Below are 22,838 nucleotides of genomic sequence, written 5' to 3' on the forward strand. Positions count from 1 at the left end.
AAAGGGAGAAACATGCTGCGAAGAAGAAGAAGAAGAAGAAGAAGAAGAAGAGGAGGAGGAGGAGGAGGAGGAGGAGGAGGAGTTTGGATTTGATATCCCGCTTTATCACTACCCTAGGGAGTCTCAAAGCGGCTAACATTCTCCTTTCCCTCCCTCCCCCACAACAAACACTCTGTGAGGTGAGTGGGGCTGAGAGACTTCAGAGAAGTGTGACTGGCCCAAGGTCACCCAGCAGCTGCATGTGGAGGAGTGGGGACACGAACCCGGTTCACCAGATTACGAGTCTACCACTCTTAACCACTACACCACACTGGCTCTCAGAGGAAGGCACGCTTGGCAAACCCTCACTGTGATCAACTCCTTCCTGGAAACTTATGACCCCACTGTGGAAGGACGTGTGGCTCCAGAATTGGCCTCCACAGTCATTTATGGACTCACTGTTAAGACTGTGTTCATGGAAGACAATCTTACTCGGCTACAAGTGATCGCCAAAGAAGAAGACTGCTGTAGGACATCCAGGTCTGTTCCAGAATCCAATCCAATGTTTGGTAGCATCCAGACACAAAGAGGGCATAGTGGTGTTGGAGGATATTCAGTGGAGGGCAACCAAGATGGTCAAAGGGGTGGTGGTGGTGGAGCAACACAGTCCATGAGAGAATCTTGCAGCATTTGGGAAGATAATAAAATTCTGCGTGGCATGGAGAAAGCAGATAGAGAAAGCTTCTCTCTTTCTTTCTCCTAACACTAGAACTCATGGTCATACAAAGAAGCTGAATATTGGAAGAGTCGGAGCAGATATAAGAAAGGACTTCTTCTCGCAGTGCATAGTTAATCCACAGAACTCCCTTCCACCAGCTTTAAAAGTGATGGCCACCAGCTTTAAAAGAGGATTGGACAATTCATGGAGGCGGTCTATTAATGGCCACTGGCCATGATGGTTATGTTCTACCCAGTGGCGTAGCGTGGGTTCTCAGCACCCGGGGCAAAACAAGTAATTTGCGCCCCCTAACCCGTGGATTTTAGCACTCGAGTCTCTTCCGCGCCCCCCCAGATGTTGCGCCAGGTGCGGCAGGCCCCCCTGCACTCCCCACGCTACGCCACTGCTCCCACCACAAGTCTTCAGGACAGCCATCCGAAGGCTGGCGCGGGGAGAAGGTCTCTCCGCCCCACTGCCAGGCTTCGGAGCAGCCTTCCGAAGGCTGGCAGTGGGGCGGAGAGAAGCCTGGCGGCGGGAGGAGGTCTTTCCGCCCCACCGCCAGGCTTCGGAGCAGCCTTCCGCTTAATTCCCAGCAAGCAATTTGCAGGCTCGCTCCACCTCCTCCTCCTCCCGGCTTTGCTGCTGCTGCTGCGCGGCTCTTTTCCTCCACCGACGGCGCGCTGCACCTTGGAGAGGTTCCCGCTTCCTCAAGGGGGGCCGGCCAAACACGCCCCCCCAAATGTTGCACCCGGTGCGGCCGGCACCCCTGGCACCCCCCACGCTACGCCACTGGTTCTACCTACACCATGCTTTTGAATACCACTTGCTGGAAACCATAAGAGGGGAGAGAATTGCTCTTGTGCTCAAATCCTGCTTGCTGGTTTCCCCCAGGCGTCTGGTTGGTCACTGTGGGAACAGAATGCGGGACTAGGTGGGCCATTGGCCTGATCCAGCTGTAGTCTCCTATGTTCTTAAAATATCCAGGTATACCTGAAGGAGCGTCTCCACCCCCATCGTTGTGCCTGGACACTGAGGTCCAGCGCCGAGGGCCTTCTGGCGGTTCCCTCACAGCGAGAGTTACAGGGAACCAGGCAGAGGGCCTTCTCGGTAGTGGCACCTGCCCTGTGGAACGCCCTCCCAGCTGATGTCAAAGAGAAGAACAACTACCAGACTTTTAGAAGACATCTGAAGGCAGCCCTGTTCAGGGAAGCTTTTAATGTTTAATAGGTTATTGTATTTTAATATTCTGTTGGAAGCCACCCAGAGTGGCTGGAGAAACCTAGCCAGCCAGATGGGTGGGGTATAAATAAATAAATTGTTGTTGTTGTTGTTGTTGTTGTTGTTGTTGTTGTTATCATCATCATGATCATCCAGGTGCAAGAAAACCTCTTTGGAGAGGAATCAAGTTGGCCCTGGCTTCCTCTGTATACTATGGAAACCTAATCTGTCATGCTATTTATTATAAATCTCTCCCCTGCCTCCCCCCTCACTAATATTCCTTTGAGGTTCTTTGCTGTTTTGTTGCTAACAGCCTGTGAAACCTCTCTTCCAGGCGAAAACAGTGATACGGTATCTTTTCTTAATAAAATGATCATAAAGATTATGATTAGAAAACCTCGTAACTGTTTTATAAAGCTACAGAAGATCTTGAAAGATCTTCAGGGAGTTGGTCTCAGAGGGAACTTTAATTTTCTTATTTCCCCCCGATTTTTTCGTGATCAGTTGGTTGTTAACACTGCCGTAGTTTCAAAACCAAACTCTTGATGGATGTGAGGTTCTTGCCCGAGCCGTAAATGTAAATTGTTTTTCTGTTTTCGGAGGGGGCAGGGAAACCTCCTTTGGCCACTTGTGTTTTATTTGAAATTTGCAAAACCCGAACGCGTTGCTCCTAGAAGCTGCCCCAAAAAGTATCGGCGTTTTCCGAGTAGTTAGTCTCCCATCAAACGGCATTAATAATTTAGCCTCTAATTAAAAGTGAGGTCAAACAATGAAAAATGAGTGAGCTAAGTGGTTGCATGGTGATGTATGAAACTGACTCTTTCCTTTCCCTTTGCAACCAAACGCAAAAAACCTAACACAGATGGATGCGAAAGGTTTGAGGTGGCCTGTCCCCAAAATGGATTTGCAGTCAAAGAAAGGCAGGCAGCTGAAAAGAGAAGGGTCTGAGGAAATGTATTTCGCTAAAAGAACCTTTTTGCAGGTTACAGAGCTGCGGCCTCTTGATGAGACGGTTTGCCATGCAGCACCTCTTCTCTGCAAAATAGTCCCGCCGTCTGCAGAACAGTTTTTCGTAATGACAGGCAGAGACAGAAGGAGTAGAAAAAGCTCATTGATGCCCTGCAGGGTCACCCAGAGGAGGCTGGCGAGGATTCAGAGGAGCGCCGAAGAAAAAGATGATGGAGATCGCATTGACTTTACATTCCCGAAGGAAGTTTTCAGTTCGTAACGGAGACTTTTTGCATGCTCCTGCCCTAAATCTCTGTAGCAAGCCATGCTGCCTACTCCGAAGTCATTTATATCAGGAAGACAGCACCTCTGGGCTCCAGAACAGATCACCGCCAGTGCAGAATCTGATAGTAATTGAGTGATCCAGTCTGCAAGAGTTAAATACCAGGGATAAGGTTCTTGCCGTTGTCATTGTTATTATTATTTATTAGATTTGTTGCCCATTTATTTTAATGTCACAAGATTTATATGCCGGAGTTGGATAACACCTCAAAGTGGGTTTACAAAAAGAATTTATTTATTTATTTGATAGCAGCAGAAACAACACCAACAGCAATTTTATTATTTAATAAATAAATGGGCGGGGTCTGAGGTGGGTAGGGGGGGTGACACTTGAAAGGGATAACCGGGAGATTCAGGTGAGCTCTTGATGGTTCCTTTGCAGGAGCAAGGAGGGAGAAGCAGTTTCTGTTCAATGGAAGCCACCTCTCCCTCCCACACCTCAGGAGCAGCGTGGGGCTGCTTGCAAAAGGGCTTTTAAACAGCCCCACACCATGCCTCAAAGTCCCTACAAGTGGGGCTTTGAAGCACAGCAGCACCGGAAAATCGTGGCTATGCCCACCTGTCAAATTTGGCCACCCAAGGACAGAAATCTTAAGATCTGAACCACTGGCCAGAAAAGGTTTCCTGCCCCAGACATGGATGGATGTCCATTAGAGACACAGGAAGCAACTATACCTGTGTGTCTACTTTGACTGGCCCAAGGACTTAGGTAGAGAGAGTTCTTTTCTATCACCTGCTACCTGAGATCCCTTTAGCTGGAAATAGCAGCAGTTGAGCATGGGGCCTTTGACACTCAGAGCATGTGCTCTACCATTGAGCTACAAGGTCTCAGTAAAAGCTCTTTTCCAGCTTAGCTATGAGAGACTCTTTTAAATGGAGATAGTGAGGAGGGGCAGGGCCGGATTTAGGTTTGATGAGGCCCCAAGCTACTGAAAAGGGATGCGGGTGGCACTGTGGGTTAAACCACAGAGCCTAGGACTTGCCGATCAGAAGGTCGGCAGTTTGAATCCCTGCAACGGGGTGAGCTTCGTTGCTCGGTCCCTGCTCCTGCCAACCTAGCAGTTCGAAAGCACGTCAAAGTGCAAGTAGATAAATAGGTACCGCTTCGGTGGGAAGGTAAACGGCGTTTCCGTGCGCTGCTCTGGTTCGCCAGAAGCGGCTTAGTCATGCTGGCCACATGACCCAGAAGCTGTACGCCGGCTCCCTCGGCCAATAAAGCGAGATGAGCGCCGCAACCCCAGAGTCGGTCATGACTGGAACTAATGGTCAGGGGTCCCTTTGCCTTTACCTAAGCTACCGAAGGTAATGGGGCCCTTTATATGTCCAGCCGTCCTTTGTCAACAACTTTTTGTCGCTGTTTTTTGTGTTAAATATATGCTATATGGTAATTTATAGACCTAATACAGGGGTCAGCAAGGTTTGTGTTGCCTGGGCGGGATCGGTCCTGCAGAGATCCCTCCATGGGCCGGATTGCGCGTGCGCATGAGTGCGCAGGCCCGTGATTTTCAGCGTCTGCAAGTGCACAGATGCGATACCCGGCATCTGAGCGTGTGCAGACGCAATTTCCGGTGCCGCGGAAGCGAGTCCCTGCATCGTGCTGCGCCAGTTTAGCACAGCCCAGCACACGAGTAGGCAGCTCAGTTCAGGGGCGGCTCGTGGGCCAGTCAAATGACCTCTGCAGGCCACTTCCAGCCCATGGGGCTTAGGTTGCTGATCCCTGACCTATCTAAAGCCATTTGCCCATGTTGCCCTGCAACCCGTCCATGCAGAATGTAGGCACCCTATATATAAAAAGGAGCAAACCAGTGATATTTGAGGGAGCAAGCTAGCAGGCGGGGCCCATTACTTACATCACAGGAGCCTACACAAGCTGGATGTAGGTTTTATTTTATTTTTTAATCTTATATTTTGGAAATGTACATCCAGTTTTCCCCCCTTTAAATTTTTTTGGGGCCCCCAAGAGAGTGGGGCCCTAAGCTATAGCTTGTTTAGCTTTACGTAAATCCGGCACTGGGGATGGGTCCTGGAATCTTTCACACCAGGGAAGCTTTTGCCCTCGCCAGGTGTTGTTGAACTACAACTCCCATCAGCCTCAGCAAGAATGTTCAGAGTTTTAGTTCAGCAACACCTGGCGAGGGCGAAAGCTTCCCCGAACTTGTTTTACATCAGCATGCAAAGCCCATGCTGTGCTTCTGAGTGATGGTGACCCTTTTCTAACAAGTCACAAATCGCTGTATTTTGTATGAGAAAATTCTTGATTGTTTCCCCTTAAAGAACTTTTAGTTTACTTTCAGAAATAACAGCGTCCATTTGTCAAATGTTAATATTCCCTCGATGTCCAGAGGACATACCTTGAAAGTTATTTATTTAATGGTTATATATATATATATATATATATATATATATATATATATATATATGAAACAATGTTCTCATTTCCTATTTTCCACTCAGCTACAGAATTACCGATCAACTGCAATTTGAAACACAATTATACAGGCTGTGAATACGGCGAATACCAACGAAGTTAAACACAATCCGGCCCCCTGTGGAACCTGCTGGCTTACAGTTTAGTATCATTTAAGGGGTTTGTACCAAACCTTTTGTAGTAGATTAAAGACAGATATCTTGTTTGTTACAATCAGACCTGCCGTTTCAGTTTTATAAATTTTTAAAATATTAATTATCGCTGGAAAAGTACACGGAGGTGAATGCATTAAAGGCTTTCCTGCTTAGATGGCAACTATTTGGTGTTTGGTGTTAGATTAGCAAAAGGACAGGTTGGGAATTTTAATCCAGCTTGTTAAGTTATTAAATTTTCTTTATTTACAGACAGATCTTACTTTCATTAACATTGTAACAGGTGCTCATTAAGAATTTATCACGGACAAGGCAGAGGGAGAGAGAGAGCGAGAAGAGGAAGAGAAAGTTTCCTTCCCCAGTGCCTCTTTATTTTCACTAAGCGGGCATCGGGAAGGTTAAAAAGAAATAACAATTAGGGGAGAAAGAAATGAAATTAAACCACGGAAATTCCACATCACGGCAACTTAAATTCTGCATTTCTTTTTTTAAAAAAAGTTTAATTCTTAGATGGATAAACAGATTAAAGTAGGGGTACTTAGCATGGAATCATCCAAATGTTTTTGGACTACATTACCCACCAGCCTCTGCCTGTGTGGCCAGCGATCAGTTGTGGAATTTCTGGTGCCAAATTGGCTACTACTGGATTAATGAATGAACAACAACTTTGTCCTGATTTTAACTTTTGGGAATATGGCAACCCTACTGATGTCTCCAGATTTGCCCGACTCCTTCCAGGTGGCAGGGGGAGGGCTGGAATTTCCAGGTGGGGATGAGTGCCTTTAATAATAATAATAATAACAACAACAAAAAACATTTTATTAAGAAGACTGTGTATGCAGCTTGCTGGCTTAAGCCCAGCAGGAGCTGTCTGCAAATTATAGCACCTGTTCTCTTCTCCCAATTAACCTCCATCTCCAGGGCCTTCCCTGTGACATCACTGGGGAATGCCCCATGACATCACCAGGGGGGCCGCCCCTAGGTCTCAGGTTTGGGCCCTGGAATCTCAGGGTCTGGCGTGCTCCTGACCTGGCGACCCTAGTCAGGACTCCTGCTTTGGAGAATACCAAACAATTCCAGGGAAGATTAGCCTTTTTTTGTGCCTCCTATCAGTTTTCTGGTCTCCGGTGTCACCAGTTCTCCAGGGACCGCACAGATAACTTTCAACATCGTTGTCGTCAAGCAAAACCCTTTCCCCACTATTTTACAAAGGTGTTATTCCACCCTCTGCACCCCCTCAAATCTACCTGTGCCGAAAGGGTAGATTTCTCAAAGTACAAACCCGTTATCCCCTTCTGCTTTTTTATTTTATTTTTTTACATTTTTAAGTGAAGACTAATAGAATTTTAATATCATCGGTAATCACACTAAAAACTCCAGTTCAAAATTCCTGAGCATCGCTTCGGCGCTCTGCCTCTAATTAGCATAATCATTTACTGAGCCCCTCAGAGCCCCATTTTACAAGCCTTTTATTTTCTGTAAACAGTTTCCTTTCCTTTGTGTTCGGGAACGAAGGACAAGGGGTTACACTTCCAAGGCAGTCATAAGAACGTAAGAGGAGCCTGCGGCTGGATCAGGCCAATGGCCCATTTAGCCCAACATCCTGTTTCCACAACCAGATGCCCCCAGGAAGCTCACAAGAACATCCTGGGTCCACAGTCCTCTCCCCCTTTGCGCTCTGGCATTTAGAGACAGGCGGCTTCTGAATATTCTCTGGAACACTCTGCCAATAGAGATTCTGCAGGCTCCTTCTGTGCCAGCTTTTAAATGCCCGCCGGGAACTTTTCTATTCCGCCCAAACCTATGCAGGCCATTAAAAAACACGGGTGGTGCTGAGGTCTAAACCACTGAGCCTCTTGGGCTTGCAGATTGGAAGGTCGGCAGTTCAAATCCCCGCGACGGGGTGAGCTCCCGTTGCTCGGTCCCTGCTCCTGCCAACCTAGCAGTTCGAAAACACGTCGAAGTGCAAGTAGATAAATAGGTACCACTCCGGTGGGAAGGTGAATGGCGTTTCCGTGCACTGCTCTGGTTTTGCCAGAAGTGGCTTAGTCATGCTGGCCACATGACCTGGAAAAACTGTCTGCGGACAAACGCTGGCTCCCTCGGCCAGTAAAGTGAGAAGAGCGCCGCAACCCCAGAGTTGTTTGCGACTGGACTTTACTGTCAGGGGTCCTTTACTTTACCTTTAAGAGTACATCCATCCACAATGGTTATTTCATGCCTGTGATATATATGATTTTACAATTTGGTTTTACATTCACAGAAATATAAAATAAAATCAAAATATATAGAATTCTTCAAATTCTCAGACTTCCACCCTCCCTTTCGTGGAGTCTACTAGTAACCATTTTCACAACATATCATATTATCTTCCATATGTCCATAAAACACTATTTTCTCCTACAATTCTTTTCTCATTGCAAGTGTTTTTAACTGTTTACAGTGTTTTGTCAAATATATTACAAATTTTTCCCAGTCCTCGTTAATGTATTTGATGCCTGTTCTAGGCCATTTTAAACATGGTTTTCCCAGTAAGGTTTTAGGTTTCCATTGCTGTAAACTGCTTTGAGATATATATATATTTTAACGGCTCAACGGTATACAAATATTTGTTATAAAGAAATAACCCTCTTTATTATTTCAATTCGGCTAAGCCAATGTGGCGATACTTCAGCACAGTTTCATCTTTTAAGCTGTCTGCTGAGAAATCTGGCATGTTCCTTTGGCCAGCAGCTGTAAGCGATAGTCACTTTAGCTCAGATAACTTGCGGATTTCAATATTCAAATGCAGCCCAACTGGATAAGATAACCTCCTGCATTTATCCAATGAAAATAGGGACGTCCTACTCAATGATGAGGGTGGCACTGTGGTCTAAACCACAGAGCCTAGGACTTGCCGATCAGAAGGTCGGCAGTTCAAATCCCCGTGACGGGGTGAGCTCCCATTGTTCGGTCCCAGCTCCTGCCCAACTAGCAGTTCGAAAGCACGTCAAAGTGCAAGTAGATAAACAGGTACCACTCCAGTGGGAAGGTAAATGGCATTTCCATGCACTGCTCTGGTTCGCCAGAAGCAGCTTAGTCATGCTGGCCACATGACCCGGAAGCTGTACGCCGGCTCCCTCGGCCAATAAAGTGAGATGAGCGCCGCAACCCCAGAGTCGGCCACTACTGGACCTAATGGTCAGGGGTCCCTCTACCTTTACCCTCAAAGGAAACTTTGGGTTCCAACTTTTGGATGGATTTTCTTGGTTTTGGACCTTGATGGGCTGGGTATGCTCCTGACCCACTAAAAGCCTCTGTACTCAACCATCTCTTAGGAGAGATCTGTCAGCCAGAGCCGAGAGCTTTTGGAATAATAAATGAACTGAAGCTTTTAATCACAGATTGAAAACAAGCGTATCTGTTAATCAGGTGAGTCACTGGCTGTGTAGTGAAAGACTTGCACTCTCTCTCTCTTTCTTGTCTCTCATGCTCCAAAGGTATCTTTGCTTGAAATAAGGGGACAAGAAGACTAAAGCTAAACACACAAACAAAAACCCACATCTGCTTGTGTTGACACTGTGAGAAGTTTTAAACTGCAGCTGAAAAATGGAGCTCAGATCCAGAGCCTCCAAATCATAGAATTGTAGCTTTGGAAGGGACCCTGAGGGTCATTTAGTCCAACCCTCTGCAAAGCAGGAGTCTCAGCTAGAGCATCCATGACAGACGGCCATCCAACCTCTGCTTAAAAACTTCCAAGGAAGGAGAGTCCACAACCTCCCGAGGGAGACCATTCCCCTGTCGCAAAGCTCCAACAGTGCATTCACAGAACATCCCTTCTCTCTAGAGCAAGCCTGAGAGACTTCTACCCCATGGGCCAAATCTGGACCAGAAGGCTGTTTCCCCCCAGTCTCACCTACTTTCCCCACCACTGAAACCACGCATGACATCAGGTGTGGGGTTGGTAGAGATTGGCTGCATGAGAAACTCTGTCAGGCAGCTGGTTCCTGCAGATAGCTTGGACTTGGGGAGTGCTGGGTATCGAACTGGCCATCCTGGGTGGCTTCCAACATAGATAATAACATAATAAAACAGTGCCTGGACACGGAGGTCCAGTGCTGAGGGCCTTCTGGTGGTTCCCTCACTGCAAGAAGTCAAGTTACAGGGAACCAGGCAGATGGCCTTCTTGGTGGTGGCACCCACCCTGTGGAACGCCCTCCCACCAGATGTCAAAGAGAACAACAACTACAGTGGTACCTCGGGTTAAGTACTTAATTCGTTCCGGAGGTCCGTTCTTAACCTGAAACTGTTCTTAACCTGAAGCACCACTTTAGCCAATGGGGCCTCCTGCTCCTGCTGTGCCGCCGGAGCACGATTTCTGTTCTCATCCTGAAGCAAAGTTCTTAACCTGAGGTACTATTTCTGGGTTAGCAGAGTCTGTAACCTGAAGCGTATGTAACCTGAAGCGTATGTAACCCGAGGTACCACTGTATTGTATTTTTATATTTTGTTGAAGCCGCCCAGAGTGGCTGGGGAAACCCATCCAGATGGGTGGGGTATAAATAATAAATTATTATTATTATTATTATTATTATTATTATTATTATTATTATGGCAAAAGCTATTATCCCGCAGTTCCTAAGTGCTGCACAAGGGACTATGGCAGGTGGGTGGGGCAATATCCCTGATAATCACCTGATGATGTAATGCTCTCAGGTGATTGGCAGGTAGGTTGCCTTGCCTGCCAAAAGTTGGCTTGTAGGGGAGGGGACCAGTAAGAACAAAAGCAATGAAAATAGGGACGTCTGGAGGAAAAGTGGGACATTCTGGGATCAAATCACAAACCTGAAGAAGGAGGACCCTTGGAGGGCCTGATCCTGCTGCGACAAGCTTCCCTCTCCCCTGGTCTCCTAGAACCAGAAGAGGCATGAAAAGGGCAGAGGAGAGGTTCGTGACTTGCAGACATAGTCTCCAGTTCCTCGGATCTTCAGCCTCAGCAACTGCTTCATGGGGCCAAGGCCTGACACTGCTGTGTCGACCCTGTTTTTGCTAATTAAGAGTTAACTCTGGTATGGTGTGATTTACTGCTGGGAGTGGCACAGAGGAAGTGTGCTGGGCCCATGACCCAGAGGTCGATGGATCGAAACCATCCTCTGCTAAAAGTATTTAAGGGATGTGGGTGGTGCTGTGGGTTAAACCACAGAACCTAGGACTTGCCGATCAGAAGGTCGGTGGTTCGAATCCCTGCGACGGGGTGAGCTCCCATTGCTTGGTCCCTGCTCCTGCCAACCTAGCAGTTTGAAAGCAGGTCAAAGTGCAAGTAGATAAATAGGTACCGCTCCGGCGGGAAGGTAAACAGCGTTTCCATGCGCTGCTCTGGTTCGCCAGAAGCAGCTTAGTCATGCTGGCCACATGACCCGGAAGCTGTACGCCGGCCAATAAAGCGAGATGAGCGCCGCAACCCCAGAGTCGGCCACGACTGGACCTAATCATCAGGGGTCCCTTTACCTTTACCTTTACACCTTGGGCAATTCTGCATTTTAGATCTTGCACTGAGCAAAGAGGTTGGATGAGATCAGGAGAGGGGAACCTCAGACTCAGGGGCTGATCGCTCTATCAGGCCCCTAGAATTCTCCCCAGCCCATGCCCCTCATTGGCCCTGAGTGCATTTGCCTGGCTGGAATATGCCCCTTCCCTGTGATCATGCCCCTTCCTTGCCCAGAGAGAGGTGTGTTTGTGTGTTTGTGTGTGTGTGTCCACAGGAAGGGGCAGAAGCTTCTGATGTTTCCTGGCTGGAACGCAGCTCTACGCAACTTTGAGCAGGACCACTTACTTTTGGTCTCTGCCCATCCCATGCTGGCACTCGGCCCCTGGATGATTGCTACGAGGGGATATGGCCCTCGGGCTCTAAAAAAGGACCCCTGCCCTTTGACTAGATGATCCCCCAAGATCCCTTACAGTGCTTAGGATTCTCAAATTGCTTTAGATTAGGTCAGGAAGCTCCTTGCATGTCAATATATTGTACATCATTTTGTACATTTCAAAGGGCTTAAAATAAATAAATATATACGAAATGAAGATGATCCTTCTTGATAAAATGAAGGCTCAGAAGTCAGCGTGCCAGCTTGTAAGCAAGTCATGGGCATCATCCTTCCTGTTCCTTTTTTTTTTTTTAAAGAAAAGAATAGAAAATCTTTTTAGAGCGTGGCTTTTAATATTCATGGCGCTGCCGACAATTTGTCTCCCCCTTGTTACTGAGCTCTCCGGCGTCTGTGTTTTCTCATTGTGTCTCTGGACAGACAGTTTATTCAGCGCCGCTAAGGCTCAAAAGTGATTGTGCTCCGTAATTTGAGGAGTTCCACGGATGGAACATCAAAGATATCTCCAAACCCTGCTCTGTCTCTCAAGGCGGATTCCCACAAAGGGCCCTTTCCTAAATTAAAAGGGATTTTTCTCGGCTTTTCGTAAATCCACGCCGCGAAATGTACAGAGGGCAGGGCAGGGAGAACGACGTTCCTTGACGCTGCTCTGCCAGTGCGGTGTTTGTGTTGTGAACCTGCGCGTGGCGGATGCAGGGAAAAGGTGCAGAATTCTGTATCTTGAGAATCGTCTCTTGGAAACAAACGACAAGTTGCTAGCCCTCGTGTTGTGCGTGGAAGGGTGCAAGCTCTCCAGGGTGGCGGAACAGGAGTTTCGGGGGTTGGTGGGAGGGCTTTGTTGCCCTCCATACAGAGGCACAGCTAGCTGCTCCAGCACCCGGGGGTGGGGCCAGCTGCAGAGGGGGCGGGGCAAGCATCTCAGGGGGACACTGCCCACGGCAAGCAGCAAGCGTCCCAGGAGTTTGGCGTGGCAATTTCAACCCCTCCCCCTGGGATGACACCCTGGGTAGCAGTGGCGTAGCGTGGGTTGTCAGCACCCGGGGCAAGGCAAGTAATTTGCGCCCCCTAACCTGTGGATTTGTGCCCCCTAACCCTAACCCCCAGATGTTGCGCCCGGTGCGGCCGGCCCCCCCTGCACCCCCCACGCTACGCCACTGCTGGGTAGACCGCATTCACCGCACCCTCTTTCCTCCGCCAGTGCCTACATAGCTCCTCCCCATTTCTTCTACCTGCATAATTTTTCCAGGTTGCAGAACCCCAGCTTTTCTTGATACTTGGACACTGAATTTAAGTGATTATCATAGGATGTTGGTGGTGGGACAATGGTACCTCGGGTTAAGAACTTAATTTTTTCTGGAGGTCCGTTCTTAACCTGAAACTCTTCTTAACCTGAGGTACCACTTTAGCTAATGGGGCCTCCCGCTGCCGCTGCGCAATTTCTGTTCTCATCCTGAAGCAAAGTTCTTAACCCGAGGTACTGTTTCTGGGTTAGTGGAGTCTGTAACCTGAAGCGTATGTAACCCGAGGTACCACTGTATTGTTCTATGTTTGGGGTGGGGTCAGTATGAATGATACCCTAAGTGATTCCATCCCTGCAGAGATTTTAGTAGCAGAGGCTGCAGAACCAGCCAAGCAGGCTGCTTTGCTAAGGGAATGGCCTTGGCTGGCTAGTTAAGTACTGCATTTTCCCATATACAAAGAGGTTGCTCTGCATAGGCGCCAACTCCATGGGGCCTGAGGGGGCCCGAGCCCCCTCAAAAATTCATTTGGGGGGGCTCTGCCCCCCCAACAATTTAAGAAAATTATTAGGCACCTTGCCAAAAACCGCGCAGGGGACTCCGGTGCGCGCCTCCCAAAGTGACCAGGAGCAGGTCGGTCAGTCAGAGGAAGACCCCCAGCGGCGGGACTTTAGAAAGGAATGGAGCCACGGGGCCGAGGAACGGCGTATTCGTCGCCGGCGAGGGACCGGGGTGAGGGGAGAATGGAGGGGACGGGAGTTCCCGCCGCCGGAGCGGGGCTTTTTTTCTGGGTTCGGCTAAGGTGACGTTGGTAGGAGGGGGTGGCCGCCTCCCGGCGCGAAGCCTGGGGAGGGCAGGCCGGTTCTTGCATGCAAAAGCACCACTGCCATCCTGCCGCCAGGGAGCGCGCGACGGAAGGGCAGCGTGCGGGGGGCGACCCGGCGTGGGATAGGTTTTCCTTTTTTGCTGGCGGAGGGCCAGAAAGTGCCGTTGAGTGAGGGGCGCCTCCTCCGGGAGGGGGCGGGAAGGTGTGCGGAGGGAACTGCCTGTGTGCTGCTGAAGCAAAGCTGCCTGTTCCTGTCGTTGCAGACCGTTGCAATCCCGATGCCCTTTGCGGATGAAAGATGTATCATGGAATGAACCCGAGCAGCGGGGATCCGTTCCTAGAGAAGAGGCGGCGGCAGGAGCAGCAGCCACCGCCGCTGCCCCCACCACCTCCACCGCCCCCGCTGCTTCAGCGCTCGCAGTCCAGACTCTCCCTGGTGGTCCTGTGGTTCCAGCTGGCTCTGTGCTTGGCCCCGCGCAGATCACAGGCGGTGAGTGAGCGGCGAATTCATGTGACAGGCAGAACCGGGACCCCGGTATGGGCCCACCAATATTTTTTATAAGTCGGCGCCCCTGTTGCTCTGTTGCCATAGAGACAGACGGGTGGGTCATTCCCCACCTCACCTGGCCGGGTCATCCTAGGTACTTGAATTTTTCAGCTTTCCATTTCCAGAAATGCTGGGTGCTAAAAAGTTGTGCCATGGCTTGGGAAATCAAAATATATTTTTGTTATGGTCTAAGACAGGCATCCCCTTCATGGATCACTGCCTTGCCGTGGCGAAGGGGCTTGAATAACTCAGAAAAGCTATGAGCTATGCCATGCAGGGCCACCCAAGATGGACAGGTCATAGTGGAGAGTTTTGACCAAACGTGATCCACCTGGAGCAGGAACCGGCAAGCCACTCCAGTATCCCTGCCAAGAAAACTCCATGGACAAAGACAACAAGCATATAAAATTGACCAATTCTATGAAGACTTACAACACCTTATAGAAATGACACCAAAGAAGGATGTTCTTCTCATTATAGGGGATTGGAATGCTAAAGTAGGGAATCAAGAGAGAAAAGGAACAACTGGCAAGTTTGGCCTTGGAGCTCAAAACGAAGCAGGGCAAAGGCTAATAGAGTTCTGCCAAGAGAACAAGCTGGTCATCACAAACACTCTTTTCCAACAACACAAGAGACGACTCTACACATGGACATCACCAGATGGGCAGCATTGAAATCAGATTGATTATATTCTCTGCAGCCAAAGATGGAGAAGCTCTATACAGTCAGCAAAAACATGACCTGGAGCTGACTGTGGCTCAGATCATCAGCTTCTTATAGCAAAATTCAAGCTTAAACTGAAGAAAGTAGGAAAAACCACTGGGCCAGTAAGATACAGTCTAAGTCAAATCCCTTATGAATACACAGTGGAAGTGAGGAACAGGTTTAAGGATTTAGATTTGGTGGACAGAGTGCCTGGAGAACTATGGATGGAGGCTCGTAACATTATACAAGAGGCAGCAACTAAAACCATCCCAATGAAAAGGAAATGCAAGAAAGCAAAGTGGCTGTCCAACAAGGCCTTACAAATAGCGGGGGAGAGAAGGCAAGCAAAATGCGAGGGAGATAGAGAAAGATACAGGAAATTGAATGCAGATTTCCAAAAAATAGCAAGGAGAGACAAGAAGGCCTTCTTAAGCGAGCAATGCAAAGAAATAGAGGAAAACAATAGAATGGGAAAAACCAGAGATCTGTTCAAGAAAATTGGAGATATGAAAGGAACATTTCGTACAAAGATTTCCATAATAAAAGACAAAAGAGGAAAGGACCTAACAGAAGCAGAAGACATCAAGAAGAGGTGGCAAGAATACACAGAGGAACTATACCAGAAAGAAATATATGTCTCGTATACCCCAGGTAGTGTGGTTGCTGACCTTGAGCCAGACATCCTGGAGAGTGAAGTCAAATGGGCCTTAGAAAGCATTGCTAATAACAAGGCCAGTGGAAGTGATTGGTAGAGCATGAGATTCTTAACCTCAAGGCCGTGGGTTCGAACCCCACATTGGGCAGAAAGGTTCCTGCACTGAAAGGGTTTGGACTAGATGACCCTCGTGGTCCCTTCCATATCTACAATTCTAGGATTTGATTCTTTCAGTCAATCAATCAGTCAGTCAATCAATCAATCAATCAATCAATCAATCAATCAATGTCACCAGATGTCAAAGAGAAAAACAACTACCAGACTTTTAGAAGACATCTGAAGGCAGCCCTCCTTAGGGAAGCTTTTAATGTTTAACAGGTTATTGTATTTTGGTGTTCTGTTGGAAGCCGCCCAGAGTGGCCGGGGAAACCCAGCCAGATGGGTGGGGTATAAATAAGAAATTATTATTATTATTATTATTATTATTATTATTATTATTATTATCATCATCATCATCATCATCATCATCATTAGTATGGCCTTGCTAGCTCAGTGCAAAGGCCGCCAGACCACAAGAGGACTCTGATGGCAAAGGATGGAGCTGAGTAGACAGCAGATAAATAAACAAAAACAAACCTCTGGGGGGCGACTAAAGAAGGGGCTATTGCACCCATTTCCTACTTGAGAGGAAGGGGCATCTGACTGGCCATTGTGGGTGCTGTGCCTTTGGTCTGATCCAGCAGGAATCTTCTAGTAGAAGCCAGGTAAAGGGCATCCCACAGCATCCTGCTACTCAAACTTCCTTAAGTTCCAATATTTCCTCCACAATGAGGTCTGGAATCTGTTTTTTCTTTTTCATAAGCATTCCTAATTCTAATACTAGATTGCTAGATTTTCCCTTTGTATGCCAGGCTGAAGATGTGTGGCATAGTCAGGCAGCCAGGATCAGACCCTCCAAGTGTCTCTATTTTCCAGGGACTGTCCCAGATTTACAGAAGCTGTCCCGGTTCCTGATTTGATCCCGGAATGTCCCACTTTCCCTTAGGATATCCCTGTTTTCATGAGAGAAATGTTGGAAGGTGTGGCGTTATGTGACCCTATACAAGTCATCCCTGTTTAGGGAAGTTTCTTGATGTTTCATGTTAGGGTTTTATATATGTTGGAAACTGCCCACAGTGCCTGGGCAAGCCAGTCAGATGGGTAGGGAATAATAATATAATAGTAAACATCCCAATTTCATCAGGGAAATGTTGCAGGTTATGTAACGACATGAAGACTGGGAGATAGTGTTAGTGCTGGGAGATCACTAAATTTGCTGGGGATTAATATAAGCTCAGGGACGCGGGTGGCGCTGTGGGCTAAAGCCTCAGCGCCTAGGGCTTGCCGATCGAAAGGTCGGCGGTTCGAATCCCCGCGGCGGGGTGCGCTCCCGCTGCTCGGTCCCAGCGCCTGCCCACCTAGCAGTTCGAAAGCACCCCCGGGGGCAAGTAGATAAATAGGTACCGCTTACCAGCGGGAAGGTAAACGGCGTTCCGTGTGCGGCTCTGGCTCGCCAGATGCAGCTTTGTCACGCTGGCCACGTGACCCGGAAGTGTCTTCGGACAGTGCTGGCTCCCGGCCAATAGATGTGAGATGGGCGCACAAACCCCAGAGTCTGTCAAGACTGGCCCGTTCGGGCAGGGGTACCTTTACCTTTACCTTTAATATAAGCTCATATCCTTGCTTTCTATTTGTGGTACATTAGAGTTTGTACAGATAGGGACTGGGTTGTTGTTGTTTTTTGTAAAAGAGGTACAGTCATACCCCGGGTTACAGATGCTTCAGGTCGCGTTTTTTTTGGGTTGCAAACCGGCGAAACCCAGAAGCACTGGAACGGGTTACTTCCAGGATTCGGCTGTCGCGCATGTGCAGAAGTGCTAAATCAAGCTTTGCGGATGCGCAGAAGCACCGAACCGCAACCCGCGCTTGCGCAGATGCGCCACTGCGGGTTGCGAATGCTGTGGGTTGCGAACGTGCATCCCGCATGGATCACGTTCGCAACCCGAGCGTCCACTATAATTGCCAAGTTTGATTTTTCTACCTGCAGCTTAAAGTGGTGCAGTCCTCTCTGCCAAGGCAGGACTCTGCCACTTTCTTCCGCTGCAGGCGTAAGCCTCGGCACTCTCTGCCTGCTCTCTTATATGTTTCCCGCGAGGTCAAGTGTCAGAGAATCTCTACGATGGGGGGATTAATAAATGTCAGGGGCTAAAAGCCTGCAAAGTTATTCCTTGAGATATTAAGTTGATCGAAAGATTAAAATGTGCCGGGCCTGGAGTCTATAGTTTCATTTGATTATATGCTAAAAGGCATGTATTATAGAGTATCAGCCTCAGGTGAATTCGCAGGAAAGATCTTTGCGAGAGATTGGGCACTCTGCCGGATGGATGAGCAAATGAAGAAAGACAGAGGAATAACAGGGCTCTTATGAAATTTATAAAATCTGATCTGATCTGGATCATGCTAGGCAAAGTAGAAGCCTTCCTGTACGGAGGCGGGGCAGGCTCATCGCCTGGCAACCAAAGCAGTGAATGCAAGACACTTCAGCGAGCCAATGGCATTCCTGCCTTGCTTTCCTCTCCTCCCTCTTTGTGGCTTTTGAATCTGATAAATGACTAGCAAATTACCGTATTTTTCTGTATAAGACTAGTTATTTGGGGTCGTCTTATACACGGATAGTGGTGAGGTTGGATGGGCGATTGGTGGTTGCCATGAGCCAGAGATTTCCAGTGGCGTTTTGGCAGTTGATTGGCTGTTTTGGCAAGTTCCGCAGGCTATTGACTGCTGCGGCAATTAGGCGGGCTATTGGCATTTGCTGTTGGCGAGCACTCAGATGATTGATCGCTTCGTTGATGTGCGTGCGATCGGCTGTGTTGGTCCCATGGGTGAGCGATTTTTGGCACCCCCCCCAAAAAAAACCTCAACAACTCTGGGCAATTTCCCCCCAATTTCTCAATTTGGAGTCCTCAAAAAGAGAGGGTGTCTTATACATGGGGGCGTGTTATACCCGGAAAAGTATGGTATATGAAGACTAGAGGCCCGTGGCTAAAGGTTTGAACCAGTCTTTGCTAACCAGGATTTGGACTACAACTCCCATGAGCCAGAGCAATGTTGGGTGTTGATTTCCTTGATTCAGGCTTAGAGCTTAAAAGGGACCTGTTGCTTCATGGGGACATAGAAGGATGCTTTATACTGGTCCATCCAGCTCAATATTGTCTGCAGTGGCAGTGGCTCTCCAGGGTTACTGATGAGGGACATTCCTAGCCCTACCTGGAGATTGCAAGGGTTGAAATTGGGACCTTCTACATGAAAGGACTATGGGACGCGGGTGGCGCTGTGGGCTAAAGCCTCAGAGCCTAGGGCTTGCCGATCGAAAGGTCGGCGGTTCGAATCCCCGCGGCGGGGTGCGCTCCCGCTGCTCGGTCCCAGCGCCTGCCAACCTAGCAGTTCGAAAGCACCCCCGGGGGCAAGTAGATAAATAGGTACCGCTTACCAGCGGGAAGGTAAACGGCGTTCCGTGTGCGGCTCTGGCTCGCCAGATGCAGCTTTGTCACGCTGGCCACGTGACCCGGAAGTGTCTCCGGACAGCGCTGGCCCCCGGCCAATAGATGTGAGATGGGCGCACAAACCCCAGAGTCTGTCAAGACTGGCCCGTTCGGGCAGGGGTACCTTTACCTTTACCTTTACATGAAAGGACTATGGGACGTGGGTGGCGCTGTGGGTAAAACCTCAGCGCCTAGGACTTGCAGATCGTATGGTCGGCGGTTCGAATCCCCGCGGCGGGGTGAGCTCCCGTCTTTCGGTCCCAGCTCCTGCCCACCTAGCAGTTTGAAAGCACCCTTAAGTGCAAGTAGATAAATAGGTACCGCTTTATAGCGGGAAGGTAAACGGCGTTTCCGTGTGCTGCGCTGGTGCCGGCTCGCCAGAGCAGCTTCGTCATGCTGGCCACATGAGCCGGAAGTGTCTGTGGACAGCGCTGGCTCCCAACCTCTTAGAATCATAGAATCATAGAATCATAGAGTTGAAAGAGACCACAAGGTCCATCGAGTCCAACCCCCTGCCAAGCAGGGGGTTGGACTCATCTTAAGTGAGATGAGCGCACAACCCTAGAGTCGGACACGACTGGCCCGTACGGGCAGGGGTACCTTTACCTTTACATGAAAGGAAGATGGTCTACAGGCCTTCCCAAGGGAAGCAGCTCAAACTGAGATCTTTATCCCTTCCTGACTCTCAGCGAACCCCTTCATGCACTTCCCTGGAGGTGGCTGGATGGTGGCTAATAGATTGAGGTTGAATCCTGACAAGACAGAAGTACTGTTTTGGGGGGACAGGGTGCAGGCGGGTATGGAGGACTCCCTGGTCCTGAATGGGGTAACTGTGCCCCTGAAGGACCAGGTGTGCAGCCTGGGAGTCATTCTGGACTCACAGCTGTCCATGGGGGTGCAGGTCAATTCTGTCTCCAGGGCAATTGTCTACCAGCTTCATCTGGTACGCCGGCTGAGACCCTCCCTGCCCGCACACTGTCTTGCCAGAGTGGTGCATGCTCTAGTTATCTCTCACTTGGACTACTGCAACACACTCTACATGGGGGTACCTTTGAAGGTGACCCAGAAACTGCAACTAATCCAGAATGTGGCAGCTAGACTGGTGACTGGGAGCAGCCGCCAAGACCACATAACCTACATTGAAAGACCTACATTGGCTCCCAGGACATTTCTGAGCACAATTCAAAGTCTTGGGGCTGACCTTTAAAGCCCTAAACGGCCTTGGCCCAGTGTACCCGAAGGAGAAGAAGAGGAGACTGAGAAGTGATTTTATAGCCATCTTCAAAAATCTAAAGAGCTGTCACATGGAAGATGGAGCAAGCTTGTTTTCTCCTGTTCCAGAGAGTAAGACCTGAACCAACAGATTCAAGTTACAAGAAAGGAGATTCTGGATAAACATTAGGAAGAACTTTCTGGTGGTAAGAGCTGTCTGGCAGTAGAATGGACTCCCTTGGAGGTGTTTAGGCAGAGGTTGGGTGACCATCTGTCAGGGATGCTATAGTTCAGATTCCTGCATTGCAGGGGGTTGGACTAGATGTTCCTTGAGGTCCCTTTCAGCTCTACAGCTTTAAGATTCTCTGATTCTATAAGCTTCCCCAGGAGTTAAACCCTGTGGCCTCAGTTATAGGCTGGAAAATCCATCACCCAAAAAAGGACGAAGGATTCAGGTTGAGAATGAGTCATTAGTTGGGAACAGCTCAGATGTGGCTGAGTTAACAGAAGGGAACGGCACTTCTCTCACTCTATCTGAGCCAGGGAGGTGTTATGATTGGCTACCAGGATGCCGAAATCACTTTTTATATGCTGACCCACCCAGTGAGGAAGATGAGAACTGCATAAACATTTTTCTAGCGCTGAATGGTCCATTTGCACTCCAAAAGTGCTTGTGTTCCAAGAACCAGATTTTCAAAGCGGTGTGTGTGTGTGTGTGTGTGTGTGTGTGTGTGTGTGAGAGAGAGAGAGAGAGAGAGAGAGAGATATTTAAGAAGTGGTCGTGAGACCTGGCAGAGCTGAAGTCCTTTTCACGGGGCTGGGAGCTGTATAATGAGAAACGAATTTCTCTCTTTAACGCATGGTTGGGAAGTTTGTAAAAGAAAATAGGACTTGCGACTGCTGTGTGTCAAAGCCAAGCAAACTGGCAGCTATTTTGGGCACAAAGAAAACTGCCCCCTTGCCAAGACTCAGCAACGGTGGAAGAAAACTGACCATGAAATGAGAGAGGGAGGGAGGGAGAGAGAGAGAGCAAGGGGGAGAGAGAAAGAGAGAGGTTGTAGGCAAACTAGGACATGACTTTATGATCAGCGTCGAACCATTGTTTGGTCCTAAGCTCTTGGAAGCGTTCCTGCTTGTTGCCAATGCCCTCAGAGGTAAGGATCCTTGCAGCCTTGTCGAAGGATGTTTCTAATTAACTGTCCTAGAGTATCTGCTTACATTTTGGCAGAGAGGTCTGGCTGCGAGAGGTGAAACTGCACCAACTTGAAACAGACCACAGTGGCAGCCATTGGCTCGAACACAGAGAGCTGCGGTGGCACTGCAGAGAGTCAAGGGCCAGGGTCCAAATCGCCGTACGACTGGCTTCGTGTGCTCAAGGGGGGATTTGGAATCAAGCTCCTCAAAGAGGCCGCATCCCTCCATGCTGTTTGATGCAATGGCTTTTGAAACTGACCAGTGCTTTGGGGAGGGTCCGAAGGTGTGGAGTCAGGCACCTGCTTTGCATACAGAAAGTCACAAGTTTGATCCCTGGCACCACCAGTGACAACGATCAGGTAGCAGGTGGCTATCACCAAAGGATATTTGGGTTAAATTAATATAATTTAGTTTCACTTGGTAAGTAAAATGTGTGTAAAAACAGCACATAAATAATGAAAAACGATTGCCAAGTACTTGCAATTATATTATTTAGCATCGCCTGAGATTTTCAGAAGGCAAAATGAAAATCCTTTGGTTTTCCGAAAGCAGATTATGTGCTTCTTCATTAAATGTAGAATTATCTGGCCAAATGTTGTCCAGTTGCAAAAAATAACAGCAGGTTTGAATTCCTCACACCTAAAAACGTATTTAAAAGACCCCCTCGCTGAAGAAATTTGCAAAAATTAAGTCTCGCCTCCTAAAATGACACACCCTATGTATTCCATGTTGTCTCTGGCTTCACTTACCACAGGCAGGTGGCCCCTGGAATCTTGTTCAGGAGGTGACGTGGCCCTCAGCCCCACCCTCCCTGCAGGCGCTGCGACTTCCAGGCAGGACTTCCATGGCTGGCTTAAAGGACAGTCAATCCCAGAATCCTCCAGGCTCCAAGGCACGTCATCAGAGAGTCACTGCTTTAACGAACCATCCCCATCCCCGCCAACGAACAGCCACATTAGGCTTAGAAGTCAAGGAGAGAGTTGATTATACAGGATAAGATCCCTAGCAGTGAAGAGTAATACCCTCCCCTCTTTGAAGATAATGTGCGGCCCTCAACTCTCTGAAGATCGCGTGGCTTCCTTGTTCCTCGGAGAGGGTATTGAAACGCGCCAGGCCTTTTGAACAAGAAGTGATATTCCCATTTAGAAATGGCGAGCGATAAGCTCCAAAATGCCACTTTTGAAATTGAACCCAAAGAAGTGTGAACTGTCAGCAAAGGGAGAGAAAGAGAAGTGAT

General features: G+C 48.6%; 1 long non-coding RNA gene across 1 annotated transcript in view; it reads left to right on the plus strand.

Annotated features, from left to right (window-relative positions):
• The first annotated feature begins 5,105 nt into the window (after positions 1–5,105).
• Positions 5,106–22,838, plus strand: part of LOC309519152 — a 313,729-nt gene continuing 295,996 nt past the window's right edge. The window contains exon 1 of the long non-coding RNA XR_014213692.1: positions 5,106–5,130. This is a non-coding gene — a long non-coding RNA (uncharacterized lncRNA). The remainder of the gene's footprint in view (positions 5,131–22,838) is intronic.

Source organism: Podarcis vaucheri (assembly GCF_965113315.1).
Source record: "Podarcis vaucheri genome assembly, chromosome: 14".
NCBI lineage: Eukaryota > Metazoa > Chordata > Lepidosauria > Squamata > Lacertidae > Podarcis > Podarcis vaucheri.